Source organism: Dipodomys merriami, unplaced genomic scaffold (assembly GCF_024711535.1).
Source record: "Dipodomys merriami isolate MVZ:Mamm:240054 unplaced genomic scaffold, mDipMer1.0.p SCAF_802, whole genome shotgun sequence".
NCBI lineage: Eukaryota > Metazoa > Chordata > Mammalia > Rodentia > Heteromyidae > Dipodomys > Dipodomys merriami.
Window position 1 is genome coordinate 362,509 of NW_027206405.1, and position 24,443 is coordinate 386,951.

General features: G+C 43.5%; 1 long non-coding RNA gene across 2 annotated transcripts; it reads left to right on the plus strand.

Moving 5' to 3' along the window:
* Nucleotides 1-328: 328 nt before the first annotated feature.
* Nucleotides 329-10,992, plus strand: LOC138819634 (uncharacterized). Of its 2 annotated transcripts, XR_011369538.1 has the most exons (6): nucleotides 329-411; nucleotides 823-1,047; nucleotides 4,842-5,909; nucleotides 6,336-6,451; nucleotides 9,294-9,447; nucleotides 10,898-10,992. It is a non-coding gene; the product is annotated as an uncharacterized lncRNA (long non-coding RNA). The 2 variants fall into 2 exon arrangements; XR_011369537.1 differs by lacking the exons at nucleotides 329-411; nucleotides 823-1,047 and having other exon boundaries at nucleotides 4,562-5,909.
* Nucleotides 10,993-24,443: the final 13,451 nt, after the last annotated feature.

Here is a 24,443-nt window from a genome sequence, read left to right on the forward strand (position 1 = left end):
CAAGGATAGGCTCCACTGAGAGATGTCCCCACCGTGGCCATCCTAGAATGCCTAGTCTCCAAGTAGGACAAGGGCCATTGGCCAATGTCCTCGTGGTCCTCACATGGTTGCCATGGTAGCAGTAGAAGCATCTGTGGATGGGCCCAGAATTCCTTGACAATGATCCTCCTGGCCCAAGTGCATAACTGCCGGTGGGTTTGCCCTGGGCTCTGATTGGCCCATTTTCTCACTGATGTCAATGGCCTGACTTCTGATTGGTCCAGTTCCTCCTGATGTCACAGGCCATTGTGAGGTATGCCCAGCAGGATACATAAGAGGCAATTGCCCTCCAACTCTGTCAGTTACAGCACTGGGAGCTTTTCCTTGGTGACCCGCTGGACTAAGTCAGAGCTACTTGGTTGCTTTCTTTGGGTATGGGGGTTGTGTTTGTCTTGTTTGGGTTTGGGGATTTCATTTACTAGTCTGGGGGTTGTATTTACTTGTTAGTTTACCTTTTCGTAAGATTTATTAGTTGGCAACTTCATTGAGATCATCTTAGGTAATAGTTAAGCTTGATCACTTGTCATCTCAGCTGAAAGATGGTAATGTACAACAAAGTCTCCTTTAGCTCTTCCCCCAAGAAGGAGTTGATCACTGTACAACTTGACAGAGATCATCGACTATGGCTGCTATGGCTATGTCAATCTGGCCCATCACCGCCTCACAGACACCACAGTGGTGGTCAAAGTTCTCTGAAAGAAAGAGCTGGAAAGCCATGAGATAGAAAATGAGGTGGCCTTTGTGAAAACTGTACGTCACCCACACATCATCTGATTATTCCAGGTGATGGAGAATGAAGACTGTGTGTACCTTGTCACTGAGCTGGCCACTCGGGGTCATCTCTTGAGGTGGATCAAAAAATCCTCCTCCAGCTACCTTTTAGAGTTTGAAGCCAGGAGGCTATTCAAACAGATCACGAGTGCTGTTGACTACCTTCATGAGAATGGAATTGCACACCTAGACCTGAAGGCCAACAACATCCTATTGGATGCCAATCTCAATGTCAAGGTCAGTGAATTTGGGCTGAGTGACAGGGTGACCTACACAAATATTCCTACACAAAATGTTCGATGGGTACCAGGTGGACATTTGGGACTTAGGCGTGCTATTGTATGTGATGACAATGAGAAAGTTCCCATTTGAGGGGAGTAATATGGCTGACATAGGGTTACAAGTCCTAGAGGCCAGTACACTGTTCCCCTTCACCTATCTGCAAAGAGACAAGATCTCCTTTCTAAACTGCTGACTGTGGACTTCAATCTGAGGCCTGCTATTGAGGAGATAATGGAACACCCATGGCTGGCTCTAGGTGTGGGATTTGGCCTGCTTCCTGATGAGCCACTGCCTGGCAAGCTGGATCGCATTGTCAGAGTCATGTGTGACATGGGGTACAATGTAGCTGGCATTGAAAAGGCAATCCAGGACAGAGAATTCAATGAAGCCATGGGCACCTACCTGCTCATCCAAGAAAACTTAAAAGAGAATGCCAGAATTGTGGAATCAAAACTGATGCTTTTGGATAGTCCATCTGGCACAACTCCTGAGGACAATCCCACCACAACTCTCCCTCCACAAAGGAGAGCCAGCTTTTTTGCAGGACATAACGCCTTCAGCTTGTCCTCAGAATTTCAGTTACACAATGATGATGATCAGTTACCTCTCAATAAAACCCGAAGTGCCAGTCTGCTTGTCTTTCCTCTCTACTCCCTGCAGAGCTACAGTTCCAGCTTAATGTTGGGCCAGGATTCTTTTAGCTGCTTGACAGAATGGAGCATTCACACTCAGTGGAAAATGCCCTTCCCTCTGGGCAGCCTTAGGGGGAGGCCACAGCCCCCAGGTGGAATATTAGACAGGGCTGGAGGAGGGTGGCTAACAGGATAGTCACCATATTTCGCAGAATCTGCTGCTGTGTGAAGGCCCCAAAGTAATGTCCACAGATTGAAAGTAAAGCTGTCCCAGAGAAAGTGGTGCAGAACTCTGAAACAGCACAATTGAAAACCACCAAACTCAGACTTTCAGGGTGACTCTAACTGGGTTGTGGAAAATCTGAGAGGTGTGGATTTGAAGAGCTGCAGGAGGAGAAGGAGTCATGCAGAAAGTTCACACTGCAGAAGTCTCTGGCCAGCATGGCCAGGTTGTGTGACAAGTGCTAGGGGATTCTCCAGCTGGGATTCCTTCCCAAGAAAGGACACTGCACTGGCTTTCCAATGCTAAAAGATAAGCTGAAAGGTGATCTCAAGCTGCCTGTACTTTCTGAGCTGGCTAATTCCACATCGATCCCTTACTTGAGTATTGTCACTTCATTGAACAACCTTTCACATTTGTCCCTTGAACACTAAAGATGCTTTTGTCCCAAATGCTGCAGCAGGTCATCATCTCACCTTTTATGTATGTTGCTTGTCTGCCTATTTACTTTCTAGTTCATTTATTTAGGTTTAAAGTGAGACCCTTGATGCTATAGGAGCCCATGGATCTGAGGGGCAAGAGGCATCCTGGACTCTGCTTCTCTTTCAGCAGTCTTCAGGTGAAAGGGTACAACTCCTGAGCACACTAGGTACACTGGCTGGGTTGGAACATAAGAGCAAATCTTCACTGGGAATGGAGAGGGACCTGTCTCCATTCACCCCATACACTGTCAGTGGTTTCTGCCCCAACTTTCCTCCTATTCAATGCAGTTTTCTGTGGGTGTGATTTCTATCTAAACCTCATCATTATCCCAACATAATACCATCATCCAAGAATCCCTTATTTCAGACTTGTTTATTTGCTCACAGTCAAAGAGACCCTATTACCTAGACAGGTTGTTTGATTTGCAACTTCTCCCCCTCCCCAGGAGCCCCCATTTTCTTTAAGGGGAACCAGAATGTTGGGTTAGCTGTGTTTCAAATAAGAGAACAGTCTGAACAACCAGAGTTCCTGTTAGACTGGCAAAATATATGAAGTAGAATGATACCCCTTCCTTCAAGGTAGAGGTGAAGAAACCTGTGAAGGAGCAGGATTCCTGAGAAAGTATGGAGATACAGTGGTGCCTGTGGATGGATGCCTGGGTGGGCTTTGCTAGTGGGTGGACCTTGGCTGGGCTGACTGTTTCTGAGCATGAGCAGAAACTCGGTAAGATTGGATGTGGCCCTCGACCACTGCGTTATATGTGTTGGCTCAGCTACCGGGGGGGGGGGGGTTTAACAAGGGAGTGATGGGGAGCAGTTGGGCACACGTGGCCTTTGCTATTTGTGCTCTGAGTCAATAGGCTGAACCTGCAGAGCACACATGACATTTGTGGAAGGAAGTGAGCTGGAGCTCCTGGTAAATCAGATTCAGCTCAGGGCCATTTGGGAAGCAAATCTCCCCTCAAAGAATGAGATGGGATTCTGGTGGGCCAAAAGGAGGGGCCAAAGGACAGCCCAAGGAGGGCCAAAAGAGGGTAAAGGATGGGCACCTTATTGAAAGACAGGACTGACACTGATGCTGTATTACAACTCAGAGGAGGATGGCCAGGAAAGGAACTGAGGAATCCTGAACTCCACATGGACCAGTGTTTAGTGAAGAGGGTGGGTGGGGAGGGAAGTACTGTGAATTTCCTTGATTTCTCAATGCTTTTTCTTTTCTCTCCATGTTTGTTTGTTGTGTGTTTGTGTCTGTGCACCTGTACTGGCTCTGGGACTTGAACTCAGTGCTTTTCTCTCTGTCTCCTTTACTCTCTCTCCTTATCTTCCCCTTCTCAGCTCTCCACCCCATTCCATCTACCTTCCCTACTTTTCTTTCTCCCTCTTACATTCCTCGTATTCTTCCCCTTTCATTCTTCTCTCTCCTCTTCTCTTCCTATTTCCTCCTCCTGAAATCTTCCTGTTCCATTCGGTCTCCCTCTCTTCCTGCTCTTGAATCAGTCTCTGACAATGTTTGTTTCTCTGTCTCTCCTCTCTCTGTCTCTCTCTTTCTCTCTTTCAGTTTGTATGGTCATAGCTGGTTCTCTACCACTTGAGTCATACCTCCCGGCTTTCATTTCTCTAGTTAATTGAAGATGGAATTTCCTAGAATTGCTGTATCTGTAATCTTACAGGTGAACTTGTGGGATAGCTAGGATTACAGGCAAAAGCCTCCAGCATCAGGCAAACACATTAGACTTTGTTAGTTTGGTGTAGCAGAGGTTGTTTTCTCAGTTATTATGAAAGGGATTTGTGTACTTATGTAAGGGACAGCTGTGTGAGGGACACCTTACAAATGGTTGTGGAAGGAAGGGGGTGGTGGCATAGTGTGCAAATGGACAGGGAGGAAGGGACATGTGCACTGCACAAAGGGTCAGCGCTGAATGTTCTATTTTGGTAGAGATTCTGGGAGTCTCCTGAGAGGCCCCCAGCTGACACCCGCTTCCCCAGAGCACAAGGTTGTGGGCATGATGCTTCCTTTCCCCTGGCAGTTCCAAGGGGAAGTGTCTAGGCCTCATGGAAGAGTAGACCCTAATTTTTCTGCTGAGGAAACTGGCATGCTGGGGGAGCTGATGTTCAAATATTCAACTATTCTTTTTTTGTGGGGGGGGTCCGGTCGTGGGGCCTGAACTCAGGCCTAGGCACTTTCTCTCAGCTCTTCAGCTCAAGGCTAGTGCTCCACCACTTGAGCCACAGCACCACTTCCGGCTTTTTTCTTTTTGCTGAGGAATCGAACCCAGGGCCTCATGCATGCAAGGCAAGCGTTCTACCACTGAGCCACCTTCCCAGCACAAATATTCAACTATTCTAAATGTCACATCTCCATTTTAGGAATCACAAAGTGAATGAATTAAAATAAATTCCCTTCCTTTCACCTAGAGGTGGTGAAGGAACAGGAGACCTGAGAAAGCATGCCTATATAATGGTGCCTGTTGATGGACCCTGTCTGAGCTGACTGCCTTCCCACATGAACAGAAATCCGGTGAGAGTGGATGTGAGCCTTCATCACTGTGATGTTTGTTTTGGTTCAGCCAGGGCACTATATTTGCACAGAGAGTCAGTGCTGAGGGCCCATGCTGCCCTTGGGTGACAATGTGGGATGGGGAGGACTTGGGCACAGCAGGCCTTTGCTATGAGGGGACTGGACTCAGAGGGCTGAGCCTGCACTGCATAATGATGAGATTTGCAGAAGGAAGGCTGTGGCTCCTTGTAGACCAGTGGTGCCGCTCAGGGGTATTTAGGGAACAGAACTCTTCTCAAAGAATGAGATGGGTTTCTGGTGAGAGAAGCAGTGAGGCCAGAGTGGTCATATAGCAGGCATCTTGGTGATAGACAGTGTTGACATTGATGCTGAAGGAGAGCTGAGAGGAGGAAGCTAAGGACTCTTGTACTCTGGATGGAACCATCTTCAGTGAAGAGGAGGGTGGGCAGGGAAGTAATGTTGATTTCCATCTTGTCTCAGTCCTTTTGTTTTATTTACTTTCTTTTTGTTTGTTGTATGCATGTGTTTGTGAGTGTGTGCTGGTACTGGCACTTGAACTCAGTGATTTTCTCTTTCTCTGTCTCCTTTGCTGTCTCTTTTTTCTTTCCATTGCCTGTCTCTCTCCCCTTTTCCAGCTAACTTCCCTCCAGGTCATTCATCTTCTCCTCTTCTTCCCCTTTCCCTCTTCTCTTGTTCTGTTTCCTCTCTCTTCCTCTGCCTCAAATCTTTTTCTCTCCTACCCCTCTATATCTTTCTCTTTGAGTTTGCATGTTCATAGCTGGTGCTCTACCACTTGAGTCACTTGAGTCCAAGCCAACATTTTTCTTCTTAATTGAAAATGGAGTATGCCCAGGATGGCTTTAACTGTGATCTTCTGAGCATCAGCTTCTGGGAGAACTATGATTACAGGCATGATCCACCATCAGCAGCAATGCTTCTGACCTCGTTAACCTGGTGTTGCACAGGTTTGTTTCTCTGATTGAGAAAAGGGATTTAGGTACTTATCTGAGGGCTGTCCATCAAGGTGTAAGAGACAGCTTGAAAATGGTAGGGGAAGGAAAGGGTTGATGGATTTTGGGGCAGAATGGACAGGGAGAAAAAAACGTGCATGGTGCAAGTATGTCAGCACAGAGAGAAGTCAGAGGTTTTGTAGAGAACCTATGCATCCGCAGAGTCCTCCCACTGACACCCCCTTCTCCAGAACACCAGGCTTTGATCAGTTCTTATTTGAGGTCTTTAGGCCTCATGGAAGAATACCAGAGCCCAATTTTTTTCCTTAGCGAATCATCTTGCTAGGAGAACAGAGTTTCAAGTCTGAGAACATTCTGAACATCCAGAGCCCATTCTGAATGACAAAAATGTATGAATTAAATACTTTTCCTCCTTGTCAGCAAGAGGTGGAGAAACCTGTGAATGAGCAAGAGACCTAAGGAAGTATGAAGATATAGTGGTGCCTGTGGATGGACCCTGCCTGAGATGACTGCATCTGGACGTGAGGGAAAATTCGGTAAGATTGGATATGTCCTTCCAGCACTGGGTTATTTGTATTGGTTTAGCCAGGGCCATGAGATTTCCACAGAGAAGGTTTGGTGCAAGCTCCTGCTGTCTGCCCTTGGGTGACAAGTGTGTGATAGAGAGGATTTGGGCACACCTGGCTTTTGCTATGTGTGCACTGATGTGAGGAGGCTGAGCCTGTAGAGAAAACTGATGAGATTTTCAGCAGGAGGTGGACGGGAGCTCCTGTTGGATCAGTGGTCCAGCTCAGGGCTATTCGAGTGCATATCTCCCCTGAAATAGCAAAATGGGATTCTGGTGAGAGACCAAATAAGGGCTCCATGAGGGAAAAGATGCGTACAGGGTAAATGACTGGGTGGACACTAAATGTAAAGGAGAAGTGACAGGAGGCAGGTTAAGAAGGGAGCTGAGGAATCCTGAATTCCACATGGGCCGTTCTTCAGTGAAGAAGGTGGGTGGGAAGGAATTACTGTTGATTTGTAAGATGGCTTTAATTTTTTCCTTTTGTATGTTTGTTGTGTGTATGTGTTTGTGAGTGTGTGCTGCTACATCTCAGTGCTTTTATTCTTATGCTGTTTCCTTTCCCTTCTCTGTCCTCTCTCCACTTTTCTCACCTTCCCCCTGCCTTGCCCCGCCATCTCCCTTCCCTTGTTTTCATTCCTCCCATACCTACTCCTATTCTACTTCTCCTGTCCCTCTACTTGTTCTCCTACCCTCTACCATTTCCTCTCCCTCTCTTCCTGCTCTTAAATCTGTCTCACTCTCTTTCCCTCCCCCTCCCTCACTCCTTCTCTCTCTACACATCTCTCCCTCTTTCCCTTTCTCCTTCTCTGTCTTTCTCTTTCTTCTCTCAGTTTTCATGGATATGTCTGGTTCTCTTCTGTTTGAGTCACGCTTCCAGGCTTGCATTTCTCTAGTTACTTGAAGATGGTATCTTCCCAGCCTTGCTGTAAATGCAGTCTTCAAGTTGTCAACTTGGGAGATAGGTAGGATTACAGACAAGAGCCTACAGCATCAGGGAATGCAATTGACTTTGTTAATCTGGTGTGGCAAAGGTTGGTTTCTCTATTTTGAAAGGGTATTTGTGTATTTATGTGAGGGACAACTGTGTATGGTTCACCTTACAAATGGTTGTGGAAGGAAGGCAGTGATGGGTTGGTGTAAATGGACAGGGAAGGATGACTTTTTTGGAATCACAAAGTGATTAAAACATACTCCCCTCTTTTCAGCTAGAGGTGATCAAGGAACAGGAGACCTGAGGAATTATAGAGATAAACTGGGGCCTATGGAAGGACATAGCCTGGATGGACTTTGGTTGTGGATGGACCACACCCATGGATGGACCCTGCATGGGATGACTGCCTTCCCACAAGAAAAAAAATTGTTAAGATTGAATATGAGCCTTCACACTACAATATTTGTATTGGTTCACCTAGGGCATTTAGAATTGCACACAGAGGCAGTGCTGAGGACTGATGTTGCCTTTGGGTAACAAGTGTTTGATGGGGAGGAGTTGGGAAAATCTGGCCTTTTCTATGTGTACAATAGGTCAGGAGGCTGAACCTGCAGAGGAGACTAATGAGTTTAGCAGCAAGAGGAGGGCTGGGGCTCCTGGTGGATCAGTGGTACTGCTCAGGGCTCTTTGGGGAGAGCAGATCTCCCATGAAAGAACAAAATGGGATTCTGGTGAAAAATTCAATGAGTGCCACAAGAGGGAAAAGATGGGTACATGAGAAATGACAGGGTGGACACTAAATGTAAAGGAGAAATGACAGGAGCTGAGGAATCCTGAATTCCACATGGACCATTCTTCAGTGAAGAAGTGGGGTGGGAGAGAATTACCATTGATTTCCATGATTTCTCAATCCATTTTCTTTTATTTTTTCAGTTTTGTTTGTTGTGTATATGTGTTTGTGAGTGTGTGCTGGTACATCCATGCTTTTTTCTTATGCTCTGTTTCCTTTCCTTCTCTGTACTCTCTCCACTTTTCTCACCTTCCCCCTTCTGCCCTCTCTCTTAACCTTGTTTTTATGCCCCCCATAACTACTCCTACTCTATTTCCCCTGTCCCTCTTCTTATTCTTCTCATGCCCTCATTCTCATTCCCTCTTCTCATGCCCTCTTCTCATTCCCTCACCTTCTCTTCCTGCTCTCTGGTGTTCCTTATCTCTCCCCTTCTCCCTCTCTGTCTTTCTCCCTTTTTTTCTTTCTCTTTCAGTTTTCATGGTCATGTCTGATTCACTGCTTGAGTCACACTTCCAGGTTTGCATTTCTCTACTTAATTTTCCCAGACTTGCTGTAAATGCAGTCTTCTAGGTGGCAATTTGTGGGATAGGTAAGATCACAGGCAAGAGCCTACAGCATCAGAGAATGCATTGGGCTTTGTTAGTCTGGTACGGCAAAGGTTTCGTTCTCTCATATGAAAGGGATTTGTGTACTTTTCTGAGGAACCACTGTGTGAGGGTTACCTTACAAATCGTTTTGGGAGGAAGAGGATGGTGGGTTGGTGTAAATGGACAAGGAAGGTTAACTTGTGCACTGTACAAGTGCATTGAAAGGTGTTAGAGTCTTAGTAGAGATTCTATGAGTCCCCAGAGAGGCCCACAGATGACTCCCCATTTCCCAAAACAGCAGGCTTTGGGCATGGTTCTTCCTTTCCCCTGGCAGTTCCCAGTTAAAGACTAAGCCACATAGAGGAATTCAGAGCCCAGTTCTTCCCCTTACAGAACCAAAGATCTAACTTAGCCAAGTTTTAATATTTGAACATTCTGAAATCAAGAGTTCAATTTTGGAATGACCGAGTGTTTGAATTAAAATACATTCCCTTCCTTTCAGGTAGAGGTGGTCAAGGAACAGTTCAACTGAGGAAGCATGGTGATCTACTGTGCATGTGGATGGATGGGGCTGGATGGACTGGGGTTGTGGATAGATCACACCTGTGGATGGACCCTGCGTAGGATGGCTGGCTTCCCACAAGAACAGAAATTCAGTAAGATTGAATATGAGCCTTCACTACTAGGATATTTGTATTAGGTCAGCCAGGGCATTAGATTTGCACACAGAGGCAGTGCTGAGGAGTGATGCTGCCTTTGGGTGACAAGTGTGTGATGGGGAGGGGTTGGACACACTTGGTGTTTTATATGTGTACACTGGGTCAGGAGGCTGAGACTGCAGAGCAGACTGATGAGATTAACATCAAGAAGGAGGGTTGGGGTTCCTGGTGGATCAGTGGAAATGCTCAGGGGTATTTGTGGAACAGAACTCTTCGAAAAGAATGAGATGGGTTTCTGGTGAGAGAAAAAATAAGGGCCAAAATAGGCCAAATAATGGGTACCTGGTGCAAGACAGGGTTGATACTGATGCTGCAGGAGAGCTGAGAGCAGGAATGTAAGGAATCCAGAACTCCTCACCAATCAGTTTTCAGTGAAGGGTGGGTGGGGAGGGAAGTACTGTTATGTCCATTATTTTTCCATACTTTTTATTGTCTTTCTTTTAGTTTATCATGTGTATGCATTTGGGAGTGTGCTGGAAGTAAGGCTTGAAGTTTGTTCTTTTCTCTTTCTGTCTCCTTTCCCTCTGTGTCCTTTCCTTGCAGCCTCCTTCTACTGTCTGTCATCTCTCTTATGCCCACATTCCTTGACTTCCCCTACTCTCCTCCTTCTAATCATTTTTTCTCCATTTTCCATTCCTTCTAACGAGCTCCTTTCTCCTGAATCTGTTTCTCTGTCTTTATGTATGTGTGTATGTATGTATTTTTCTCTGTTATTCTCTCTGTTCATTTGAGTTCTCTTTCTCCATCCCTCTCTCTCCCTCCCTCAGTTTCTCTCTCTTGGCCATGGGCATGTTTCTCTCTAGTATTCTCCCAGTGGAGTCACACCTCTAGGTCTGATATTTCTACTGCGTTGGACATGGAGTCTGCCCAAGCTGGCTTTATCTGAAATCTTCTCAGTGTCAGCATGTGAAATAATTAGGGTTACACACATGAGCCTTCAGCCTTCAGTTGGTTTCTTTGTTTTTACAAAGGAATTTGTGTACTTGTGTGAGGGACAACTTACAAATGTTTGGGGAAGGAAAGGGTGTTGGTTTGGGCTGCAAGTGGAGAATGGACAGGTAGAGAATTACATTTTCACAGTGCTAGGGGGTCAGCCCTGAGAGGTGTCTGATCTTAGTAGAGATCCTGTGAGTCCCCAGAGAGGCCCTCAGCTGACACCCCCTTCCCAGAGCACCAGGCTTTGGGCATGGTGCTTCCTTTCCCCTGGCAGTTCCCAGGGGAAGCCTATAGGTCTCATGGAAGACTAGTAGGGCATGATTTTTGTCCTCATGGAACCACAGTGGGGAGAAAACTGAGTTTCAAATATTAGAACACTCTAAACTTGCAAAGGTGATGTCTGACATTACAAAGTATACAAAATAAAACATTTTTTCTTCCATTCAACTAGAGGAGAGAAGCCTTGGAAGGAAGCAAGACACCTGAGAAACCATGGAGTTACAATGGTACCTGTGGATGGACCCTTCCTAGGACATAGAGAAATTTGGTAAGACTGAATATGACCCTTTGCCCCAGGATTATTTTGCTGATTCATCCACAGGCATCAGACTTTCCACACAGAGGTACTGCTGAGGGCTGATGCTACCCTTGGGAGACAAGGGTGTGATGGGGAGGAGTTGGGCACACCTGGTCTTTGCTATGTGTGCACTGGGGTCAGGAGGCTGAGCTAGCAAAGCCAACTGAGGAGGAATTCACGAGGAGATGGGCTACAGCTCTCGTCAAATCAATGGCCCAGCTCAGGGGTATTTGAGGAGAAGAGCTCAGATCAAAGAATGAGATGGGTTTCTGGTGAGGGAAGCAATGTAGGCCACATTGGGCAAAGGATGGGCAGCTTGCTGATAGACAGAGATGGCAGTGATACAGAAGGAGAGATTTGCGGAGGAAGCTAAGGAATCCCGAAGTCCTTAAGGAGCAGTGTTCAGTGAAGAGGCTGGGTGGGGATGGAAATATTGTTGATTTTCATAATGTCTCAGTGTTCTTTCTTTTCCTTTTTCCTTTTTGTGTGTTTTTCTGAGTATGTGCTGGTACTGGGCTGGCTATCAGTGCTTTTTTTCTCGTCTTTCTGTTCCTTCTCCTTCTCTTTCATCTCTTCCCTTTTCCCATTGTTTCTTGCTTTACCATCTCTCTTCCATCCTCTTCTTCCACCACATACCATCTCCTACTGCACTTCCCCTTCCCTTCTTCCCCTCACCTCCTGCTTCCATTTCCTCTCCCTCTCCATCTGGTCTTGAGTCAGTCTCTAACCCTGTCATTTTCTCTGTCTCTCCTCTTTGTCACTCTATTATTCTCCTTTTTGTGCTTTATTTATTTGATTATTTATTTGATTAGTATTTATTTTTGGTCATGGGGCTTGATGTCTGGGTCTGAGCACTGTCCCTGAGCTCTTCAGCTCAAGGTAAATGGGTCTACAACTTGAGCCATAGCACCGCTCTGGATTTCTGGTGGTTAATTAGAGATAAGTATCTCATGGACTTTCCTGCCAGGGCTGGCTTTAAACCTTGATCCTCAGATCTCAGCCTCCTGAGTAGGTAGGATTATAGGTGTGAGTCACCTGCACCTGGTGAGTCACCATGAACATGATGTACAGAGGGGTTATATAAAAGAGTGCATTTCTCTCTGGGTGCTGGTGCATCCTAGTTACTCAGCCTTAGGATCATAATTCCAAGCCAGCCCAGGCACAAAAGTCCTTATAAGACTCTTATCTCCAATATCCACTCAAAAATTTAAAGGAATCATGGCTCAAGTAGTAGAACAGTAGCCTTGAGCCATAGAGGATCAGGGACAGTGGCCAAGCCCTGAGTTCAAGCCCCACAACTGACAAAAAAAAGAGTGTATTTGTTTTTAAAGATTGTTATCCCTTCCCTCGCTCTGTCATTGCCACTCAAAAGTTGTATTGTTCATTTTCACCATAGGGTCTAGTAAGTAGTGCTGATCTAATCCATTATTCTGATTTATACCCCTTCCTCTTCACCCTATCACTTTCCCTCGCCCTGTTCCACGCTCCCATGCTTCTTTTTACTTTCATGATCTTTTTAAACTGTCCTTTGTTTTCTTTTTTTCTAATTTATATAGTGAGAGAGTATTTGCTTTTGTGAGACTAGATTATTTCATTTAACAAGATAACCTTTCATTCGATCTATTTTCTAGCAAAGGAAGAGAATTCTACTCTGTTTATGGCTAAGTAATACTCTGTTGCCTATATAATATTTGATATAATGTCTATAAGTATGTTATACTAATGTATTTAGTATATTTCTTTAAGGGGGGATCTGGTCGTGGGGCCTGACTCTGGGCCTGGGCGCTGTCCCTCAGCTTTTCAGCTCAAAGCTAGCACTCTACCACTTGAGCCACAGCTCTACTTCCGGCTTTTTTCTTTTTGCTTATCGGGTACTGAGGAATCGAATCTAGGGCCTCATGCATGCAAGGCAAGCGCTCTACCACTGAGCCACTATCCCAGCCCCTGTATTTAATATCTTTATGTTTATTTATCCTTGTGATGATGGTCATTGAGGCTATATTCATGATTTGATTGTTGTGTACAATGCTAATATAGTTGTGAGTACAAAAATAGCTCTGTGGTAAGTTCTTATTAGTATGTAGCCATCGTATGGCTGTATTGTATGGAAAATTTCATTTCATGAGGCATTTCCCTGCTGATTTCCATTGTCATGAACAAATACATTCCTACCAGTATCCTGGCTACATTTATTATCTCTTTTCTGGAGATAGAATGTCTATACTCATATATTCCTTCATGCAATATTTTTCTGTTGTTGTACAAAATTATGTGGTTTATTATGACACTTCTACACACACACACACACACACACACACACACACACACACACACACACACACAGAACATTTTGATCCTATTGTCCCCTCATCACCTTCCCTTGTCTCCACTTCATACTTATCTGATTCTTCCTCCACAAAATGGTCTCTCAATTAGGTTCCTATCTTTTCATTGAACTTATCAATCTAGATTCTACATAGGAGAAAAATATGTGATATTTTCTGTCTGCCTTACTTTAACATGATGATAGCCAGTTTAATTCATTTTCCTGCATATGTCATATAATTTCATACATATTTATGGCTGAAGTAATACTCCATTGTATTAGCATGCACCTTTTTTTATCCATTCATCTGTTGATGGGCACTTAGGCTGAAGTACAACAACTCTTCACAAAGGGACAAAGGCCAAGCACACCTTTTGGTGGGGAGATGCAAAATCCACTCTTGAAGATAAGTGGGCTTTTGGGTTTTTTCCTTGTTGTTAGTATTGGGGCTTGAAGTCAGAGCACCTTGTGTGTTTTGTTGTTGTTGTTATTGTTAGTACTAGGGCTTGAACTCAGAGCTTGGTGCTCTTTCTTACCCTATACCCACTCAATACTGGTGCTCTATCACTGCAGCCACACCTCTATTTCTAGCTTTCTACTGATTGATAAGAATTAATACATCCCTTTGATTTGTCGACGTAGGCAGGCTTTGAACCTCAATCTTCAGATCTCAGTCTCCTGAGTACCTAGATTATAGGTGTGAGCAACCAGTATCAGGCTCACGAGAATGTGTGTTTATGGGTTTATTTATTTTTATGTAGTTGTGTAAAGGAGTTTCAATTCCACAAGGTAGATTATGAATGTAATGCATCATGATCAAAGTCACCTTTCCATCCTTCTATGCTGTCTTTCCCCATGATGTGAGTTTTGTGATCAGATAATATCCTTTTACTTTTCAGCAAAAGGCTTTTAGGGAGGATGGCTTATGCCCTGTCTTTTGACAATGCTTATTCCTTGATTCCTTGTCTTTTGTACTGTCCTTTTATAAACAGAAGAATTAGGTTGTCTCTCGCTATCCTCTGAAATTTGTCACAAGTATTGAAATTCTCTGGTTTACAGAGAATTCACCCACTTTGTCCCTTTACCCACTTTGTCTCTCAGTCTTGTAAGTTCATGGTACCCCAAATAGTTCATCCAGCTTCCCTGAACTTCAGACCTATAGAACTAAAGTTCTTTTTTAGGCCTGTGATCGAAATAATTTCTCACATTTTCTTAAAAGAAATGTTCTCATTTCCTGCCTTATGAAATGATAATCCCTCTGTACAACACTTTAAAATTCAATGTGTGACACACACACACACACACACACACACACACACACACACACACACACATTCCTGAGAGAAAATAATATTTCTGGTGCCACCATAGGCCTGTAAGTATACCTGTTGGTAAAAGAGAAAATACTAGGTTACTAGGACTACCCTTGGTACAAGAATCCACTTCTGCACTAATTCTCCTCACTTGGAAACTCCTCACTTGGCCACTGCATAGGTTAAAGGATCTGGCCTTCACTATGATATGTATGGGATTATCTCTGGTTTCTGTTTTAACCTCACAAGAATTTGGCAGTAGTCACAACTTGCAGAGTGCTGAATTTGAGGAACAGAAATGTGAAACCAAACTTTAAGCTTCTCTTTCCATCAGCAGAGCCATTTCCAGGAATCAAAATGTCTGGAAGGCACATTGGCAAAGTTTGCCTGTGCATTTGTGATTGGTGAGAAGACGAGATGGCAACCCAGGTAGGGGTGCATCTTCTCAGTGACTAAAGAAGTCGCTTCAACTAGAGCATGGCTTTAGGCAGACCCCGTACTTTATACCCACGATTCATGTCTTGCCCACCTCTCAGCAGCTCCCTTCTTCTGTTCATCCTGAGCTGTCCCACACATTGCCCCATACAGAGACTTAGTGTCTCCCCCTCCCACCCCTTCTAACCACAATCCTCAGATTTCAGGCCCCTGTGTAGTGTCTGGCCTCATATAAGATATATCTCCTATTAAACACCAAGAAATGAAAAAAAGCCAAAAGCTGATTTGTGGAGCCTAGCCTTGAGCAAAATATCTCAGGGATATTAACTGGGCCCTGAATTCAAGCCCTATGACCAGCACCAAACAACAAAAAAAGCTCAAGTGGTTGAGCTGTGGCTCAACGTGTGAAGCCCGCTTGCCTGTTTAAAAACAAGAACCCTCAAGGAGAGACACTAGGACTTTAAGAATGAGATATGAATCCTGCACTGAAAAAATGAAACAAACAAAAGACCCAGAATAAATGAAAATGCAGGCAAGAAAAAGAGCCAATTAAAGGTTTTGAAACTAGCACCAGCATGAAAGTCCATGAGACTTGTTTGAATGTGTGCCAGTCATGCACTTGAACTGGAGTGTTTTGCTCCTGGCTAGGAGTCTACTACTCCTAGTAGTTAATTGGAGATGAGTCTTATGGACTTGCCTGCCCGAGCTGGCCTCGAACAGCAATCCTCAGGCTTCAAGCTTCTGTGTAGTGCCTTTGGCTTCCCATAGGACTCTTATCTCTTCTTAAGGACCAGAAAATAGACAAACAGAAAAAGTCATGGGGGGAAATGTCAAATTGTAGGAGCTGCAAACCTTGAGGAAGAAAAACAACTAAACTGTTAAGAAGTGAAGGAGAAAGGATGGAAATAGACCAGACTCAATCTTCCACGGGCAATGACTATTAATTGAGATAGAGCAGCGAGGAACAGCCTTCCCACAGGCTTGGAGACTGTGTGTCAGAGCTGGGACAGGAGCTAGGTTTTATGAAGTCTGAGCAAGGAGGCAGCTAATGAAATAGCCACTAGGTCAAAGGCGGGGTGGGTAGGCCCACAGTGGTGGAATGCTCACAGCTGGGCTTAGAGTGATTGTCCTGCTGGAGTCAGGCAGTCGGCACTTATCTTTGGTGGGTTGCTGGTATCTGTATGCACCTGGGAAAATAGGGGGGGAATCAATCCTTCATATTCCATCTTTGGATACATAAAAAGAATTGTGCTGAGAAGGGAGCAACATGTTATAGCAAGAACAAAGCAGAGTCTTATCACAAACAAAAATAGTGGGCAGGAAGTGAGTTCAAGCCCTGGGGCCAGCACCATAAAAATAAAAAAGGCAGAATTTCACCTGTGGCTAAAGCTGTAAATCCAGTAACCTTGAGGGGTAAAAAATTAGTACAAATTGCAGGCCATGATTCCAAACCCTAGCACTAGCTCCTAAAATTTTAACATTTTTAAAAAGTCAAAATTTCTGCTTTGGCTTAAATTGTAGATTCTGCTATTCTTGAATTTAAAAAAAAAACTTAAAAATGAATAGGATGGTCAGGCCCTCACTTCAAGCCCTGCAAGTGACAAAGTGGCAGAGCAGAAGTCACTCCATCTGAGCATGAGTAATGAGCTCCCTCTTTAAGACAAGGAATGTCTTACATAAGGTCTTAAACCCCTTTACAATCTCAGCATGTCGGATTGTGGCAGGCAAGACCTGGTCTTGAGTGCAAACTTATGGTGATTCAGAAGTAGAAAGAAGTCCACTGGCCACACAGGCTGGTTGTTTTACTTTTTCAGTGCAGGTTTTATGTCTTATTCTTAAAGGCCTGGTGTCTCTCCTTGAGGGTTGTTGTTTTTCAACAGACAAGCAGGCTTCACACGTTGAGCCACAGCTCAACCACTTGAGCTTTTTTTTTGTTGTTTGATGCTGGCCATATGTCATGCTGTTGAAAACTATGGAGAAAGGGGGATATTGACATAGTGATAGGACCATAGATGGCCTCAAATACACTCAGCTGGGGGGAAGGGAGTAGAGAGACCCAGATGTACTTACCCTACTTCCTGTGAGCTCTGTCTCACTCTCTGATCTCAAAGGTGCCATTTCTATACTCTACATGCTTATGAGCCTCAGGTCCATACCCTGTGTGAACCTCTGGCCCCTTATTGGTAACATACACACATTCATAACACACACACATATACACACAAACCTCTTCCTAAGAACAAGCCTGTCAAATTAACAACCCTAGCAATCTACTGGTAGGAAACCTAATTGAGCAACGGTGAAAGGTCAGTTTCAACATGCAAGCTTGAGTTTTTTGAATATATCTCCTTTCTTTGTGTGAGCAACTTTGTAGCCAGTTGAAACAGAAAGCAGGCATTTTCATGTGGATAAAGGTGTTAGCAGGAGAGGGAGGAAATACTGTTTGTTTTCCTAAACTGTTGTGGAATGTGTGAGAATTGAAGTCTTCACTTATTAAAGTGTGAAGAATTTCTCTCATACAACCTGTTTATTATTATTATCATTATTTTTATATTCCCTGCTTGTCCTGGGGATTAAACTCAGGGCCTGAACACTGTCCCTGAGCTTCTTCTTTATCATCAAGGCTAACGAATCTATCACTTGAGCCACAGCTGTTAAATGGCTTTTTTGCTGGTTAATTTACAAATTTTTCTTCCATCCAGGGCTGGCTTCAAGCTGCAATCCTCAGATCTCAGGATACTGAGTAGCCAGGATTACAGGCTTGTTATAATTCTAAAAAAAAAAAAAAAAAAAAAAAAAAGGATTACAGGCTTGAGCAACTAGCCCCCAGCTTCAGAGCCTGATTTTTATAGAATCTTGGAGCCTGGAGATCACTGAAGAGTATTTGAAGGCAAGGTGGCAATGTATTCCCTGGTGGGAGGAATAATGAGGATCAGTGTTGGTCCCTTAAAATATTTCATAATCCCTGGAACTCTACAGGGATTCAGTAACATGGAAAAAAGAGATTTGGTGGACGTGAATATATTAAAAGGAAACTTTATCACATTATCTACGGTGGGCCTCATGATATGCTACTCAGGGTCTTTTTTATTTAAGAGAGGAATGTCTCAGGTAATGAGATGTGACAGCAGAAACAGAGTTTGGAGAGGTGCTGCTAGGAGCTAAGGAATATGGGCAGACTATGTAGACATTGGAAGAGGCTCTGCTTTATATCCTCCCAAAAGGAGACTGCTCTTCGCACACCTTGATTTCCTCTGAGAGCCCATAAGAACCCTGTGGGATCCATTTTGAATTTGTCATTTCCAGAACTTGGAAATGTTGTTGTCTGGTTGTTTTATGCCACTAAATTGGTAGTCATTTGTGACAATAGCAACAAGACACTGACACATCCATCCTTGGATCTTGCATTCCTACAATTTACTCCAGAAAACCACTAGAACCATTCCTTAGTGGCATTTGTGGAGAAGAGATGCTCTTTAATGTAAGAACATTTTAGAGACCTACTATACATTGTACTTGAAGTAAGAATTACACCTGTTACTCCTCATAACAACTCTGTACTCCAGTAACACTACTACCTACACCATCAGTTCTCTATTCCTGTGTAACAAATGCTTGCAAACACTAAGCATTTATTCTCACTCAGTTTCTGAGAGTCAGGAATCCAAGAGAAGCTTAGCATGGGGGTTCTGAGTGAGGGGCTTAGGAGACAAGTGTGAAAGTTTCCACTGGGGCTAGGGTCATCTGCAGGCATGACTGCTTCCTGCTCATGTACTCCAGTCATCAACTGGAAGTTGCAGCTCCCTGTCCTAGGGCCTTCTCCATATACTGCTCACACATGCAATTGTTTCACCCAGAGCAAAGGGTGAAAGAGAGACAAAGAGATCTCACTGTGAGAGTAGGAGCCACTTATATGGCAATCTCAGAACTGATAGCTCTCATTTTTACCGTATTCTGCTCACTAGAACCACGAACTAGATCTGGCCACATCTGAAAAATGAAAGTGCAGATGATTATTACAGTTGGTGCAGTTTTGACCTGGGACATACTTTGGAGTGTGTTCCTAAAGGGGACCTGTTCAGCTAATGGCTCATGGGTCTTGAAATGAAGGGACAATCTACACCTCATCTATGCTCTGTCATAACCAGTGTCTGAATGAGTCTGTGCTCAAGATACATGGTTTCAGAGAGGGTTGGGTGTGCCTGGCATAGTCTGGAACCGCCCGAAGGCTAAGGGTCACTGAGTGGGACAGGAAAAAGAAGAGCACAAGAGAAAGGTAAGGGCCCATTATTCTACCACATTGAGAATTTGGCAGTCAATAAAGAATGCTGAGGCAGGAAGATCATAAATTCCAGTACAGCTTAGGCTACATCACCCAATTCTATCTCAAAAAGGAAGGGAGGGCAAGACAAAGGGAGGAAAAATGCAATGAAGGGAAAGAAAAGGAGGAACTAGAAAAGAAAAAGAAGGGGTAAACCCAGGAAAGAAGGGAAGGAATTAAAAGAATCAATAATAGGGGAAAAGTATATGTTAGGATGTGTAAATAATCCTCAAGAATGAACCAACTATGATAAATGACAGCAACTAATTATGGAGAGTTTTAAAAGAGAAAGAAGTAGTAGGTGACAATAATTGAGAAAATGAAGTAGGGTTATGGAGGAACAGCTCCCTGAGATTCTTCTGTGAGTAAAATTACTGTTCTTGGGGGAGAAGGAGAGATTTTTTTTAACTAAGTCTTGCTATGTAGCCCAGGTTAGACTGGAACTCACTATACAGGCCAAGTTGGCCTCACTCCCTAAACCTCCTGCCTCTGCCTTCTGCATCTGTGTGAATATAGTTTTATTTGAGTGTCTCATTTTAATGCTGTTGCTGTTGCCAGTCCTGGGATCAGGACACAGGATGTGGGTGCTATCTCTGAGCTTTTTTCTTTTTTTTTTTTTTCTTGTTTAAGGCTAGCCCTGTCCCACTTTGAAACTTGGGGCTACTTGTGGTTTTCTGGTGATTAATTGTCAAGAAGAGTCTCATGAACTTGCCTGTCAAGGCTGCCTTGAAACCCAGATCCTCAGATCTCAGTCTCTACAGTAGGTAAAATTATAGGTGTAAACCACCAGTGCCCAACCCATTATTTTTCTTACAAAGACCTGTCAAGTAGAATGAGCTGTAAGCCCATAAACTATGGGTTGTCCTCTGGGAAAGACTTAGTATTTTATGCTTGGCCAACAGAGCTATATAAAAACTGTCATCTATATATACCCACTTGCATGCTGTATTATATGATTTATCATTTATTTGATTTATCATTTATCAATGTCTACCATGGAGCAAAATCTTCAGCTAGACATTTTTGTGGTGGTGTTATTGGTCATAAGGCTTGAACTCATCCTGGGCGCTCTCCCTGCGCTCTTTGACTCAAGGCTAGCATTCTACCACTTTGAGCCACAGTGCCACTTCTGGTTGTCTGGTTGTTAATTGGAGGTAAGAGTCTCACAGACTTCCCTACCCAGGCTGGCTTTAAATCACAATCCGCAGATCTCAGCCTCTTAAGTAGCTAGGAATGCAGGCATTTTCTAGCACCCCTGGCTAGAAAATATTTATACCTATGCTAAAACTGCATGTTGGTGGCTCACATCTGTAATCCAACTACTCAGGAGGCTACAATTGATCTGAGAATTGCAGTTCAAAGCCAGTCTGTGTAGGAAAGTTTGTGAGAATCTTATCTCCAGTTTACAATCAAAATGTCTTCAGCAAACATGGTCCAGGTGGTAAAATGGTAAGAGTGTCAGCTTTGAGCAAAAAGGCCAAGGGAGAGAATGAGGCTCTGAGTTCAAGCCCCAATACTGGCACAAAATTCAAAAACAAAAGAGACAAGTGCCAGTGTCTTATGCCTATAATCCTAGCTACTCAGGAGTCTGAGATCTGAGGATCAATGTTAAGACAGTCCAGGCAAAAAAGTCTACAAGACTCTAGTGTACAATAAACTATTCAGAAAACGATGAAAGTGGCGCTGTGGCTCAAATGGTAGAGCCCTAGCCTTGGGAACAGAGTCTAGAGACAGTAGCCAGGACCTGAGTTCAAGCCACAGGACTGACAATAAAGAGGAAAAAGAAAAAGAAAGTTGAGCAAAATGAGTAATAAGGGGCTGGGAAGGTGGCTCAGTGATAGAGTGCTTGCATTGCATGCATGAGGCCCTGGGTTGGATTCCTCAGCACCGCATAAGCACAAAAAGCTGCAAGTAGCATTGTGACTTAAGTGGTAGAGTGCTAGCCTTAAGCTGAAGAGCTGAGGGACAGCGCTCAGCCCAAAGTTCAGGCCCCCTGACTGCCCCCCCAAAAAAAGAGTAATAATAGTAATTAATAGGTGTTAATATATACCACAGTAATCAATTATCAATGATCAAAATTGAAAGAAAAATATTCACTTGGTATGTATATTATTCTCTACATATGTGTGTATATTTATATACACATATATAAACTCACATATATGTAAGTTTACATCCTTGTATATAAGCAGTTAGGTTTTTCTATATGTACATGGATGTACTTAACTATAGACAATTGTTCTTGTGTAAATATATGCATATATGTAAACATATATACATATGTAAATATATGCATATACACATATACAAGCATCTTACTAGGAAAGAATCCTAACTGATCAAAGTCCCAGAATGTTTATTTACTAAAAGGTTTTGAGAGAAAAGAACTGACATATCGCCTTAAAAATAACTTGACTTGGGCTTGGAAGTTAGCTCAGTGGTAGGGTGCTTGCCTTGCATGCATGAGCCTCTGGGTTCAATTGTTCAGCACCACACAAGCAGAAAAAAGCTGAAAGTGGCACTGTAACTCAAGTGGTAGTGCACTAGACTTGAGCTGAAGAACTGAGGGACAGCACCCAGACTCAGTATTCAGCCCCCATGACTGATAAAAAAAAAGAAATAAAATAAAATAATTTGACTTTTTAAATCTGTCACCTCTTGCTGTGTTGTTGTCTAAGAGTGTAGGCACGCAGACTGCACACATGCTATGTTTGGTGGTGACCCCAGGACTTTTGCAGTTTGGATTGCTCAGGTTGTGGCTGGAGGCAGATAGCTCTGCTTCTCAGTTGTCACTTTTGTTGGCTTCATCAATTCAGAAGTGGTCAAGAACTTCAGTTCCTCATGTGAATTTCCTATTATTCTTGTTATTTTTTTATTGTGAAAATACTGTACGGAGGGTTTACAATTACATGGGCAAGGTAATGAGAACATTTCTTATCATTTCTTCATAGCATTGTTGCCTCCTCCTTTGTTTCCCCTTCCCATCCCTTCCATGTCTCACCCCCCTCCCTTCTGCCCCCGGGCAAAGTTGTAAAGTTCGTTTTTTTACCTAACCACTTGTGCATCTCATTGTTGCAATGGGTCCACTTGTATCCCTATTTGAACGATTTGTTTTTTTCCCATCCCCTCCACAAATTATACCAACATCAAATACAGTGAAAACAGAGGTTATACCATGGGAGAGGGAATACAAAGAAACTAAGAAATCATCTTATAAATATGTTAGAAACAATTGCAAGAAAGAACAAACATTTGAATCCTTATCTTGGGGTTTGTTTAGCCTAATATCAACTTATCTGACCTTTTCTGCTTGTCTCAGACATATACTAGTTATTGCATATAATGGAAATCATGGGACCTATGTTTCCTTGGGCTTGGCTTACTTCACTTAATTTAATTGTTTCCAAATCTTTCTATTTCCTAACAAATGGGGCAGTGTCATTCTTTCTGATGGAGGCATAGAATTGCATTGTGTATATATGCTACATTTTCTTGATCCATCTACTGAGGGACATCTTGCTTGGTTCCATATTTTTTGTTGTTGTTGTTGTTCCATATCTTTTCTATGGTAAATAATGCTGCAATAAACATAGTTGTGTGGTAGCTTTAGTATGGTCTTGTTTGGGATCATTTGGGTAAATGCCCAAAAGTGGATTGCTGGGTCATAGGGGAGCTCTATATGGAGTCTTTTGAGGAACGTCCATACTATTTTCCAAAGTAGTTGACCAAGTTTACATTCCCACCAACGTGCAGTAAGGTTCCCTTCTGTCCACATCCCCTCCAGCATCTGTTGTTATTAGAGTTCTTGGTTATAGCCATTCTAACTGGGTTGAGGTAGAATCTCAATGTTGTTTTGATTTGCATTTATTTTATGGCTAGAGAGATTGAGCATTTCTTCATGTGTCTATTGCCCATCTTTCTTTCCTCTTCAGAGAAGTTTCTCTGTAAGTCTTTACCCCACTTATTTATTGGGCAGCTGTTTGTTTGAGGATTTGTTGTTGGGGGATTTAATTTTTGAGCTCCAGGTATATTTTAGGTATAAGAACATTGTCGGTTGTACTAATGAGAATTTTTTGAGTGTGTGTCTGTGTGTCTGTGTATTTGTCTGTAGAATCCCAGCATGTTAGTTTGGGTTCAGATCCAGGAATGTCATGTTTAAATGAGGGAGGAAGAGGGTAAAATGTCTTTGCTTCCTTGTGGAGAAGGTTGTTGTGAAATGGCACTATGTGTGACAGAGGTGCTGGTTATTACTCTGTAATGACTAATGCTGATTGAAGGACTGCTTACCCTTTCCATCTTGACCACTTCAGCACCAGGCAGGCACATTTATTCTCTGTGAATGATGTGTTTTTCTGGTCTCTACAAGAGACTGCATTGCTATCCCCAGAGTGTTTTGTGAGACCATTGTAATGCAGACAGTTCTTTCAAGATTTCCACAAGCATCTGATCATTGCATAGCCCTGAAACAGTCTCAGAGAGAGAGAGGTAGCATGGTGCCTTATCTTCTTCTTTTGTTGTTGTTCTTGTTTTGTCAGTGGCAGGGGAGGATGTTGAACTCTGGGCCTGGGTTCTGTTCCTGAGCACCACAATTCCATTGCCAACTTCCATTTGGTCAAGTGGAGATAAGCATCTCCAGGACTTTCCTGCCCAGGCTGGTTTTGAACTGCGATCCTCAGATCTTAGTCTCCTGAGTAGCTGGGATGACAGGCGGGAGCCACTGTCTGACACCCAGCCTGGTATTCATTCTTTTTTTTTTTGAGACAGACTCTCACTACCTCTGCCTTGGCTGGTTCCGACCTGGAAGTACAGATACGTGGCAAAAGGCCCTGAAGTGGTCCTGAAGGTCGTAAATCGTATGACTGGGGTTAATTTGTAACTCTTCCCAACTAAGAATTAATGAGAGTTGGAAATAAAACAACAACAAAAAATAACCCAAAAGCTCTTCCCTAGCATTCTTATGTCCCATGTTTCTTTCTCTCTCCTTCTCCCCACCCCCTTCATGAATTCTTTTGTTCATCCACAGGA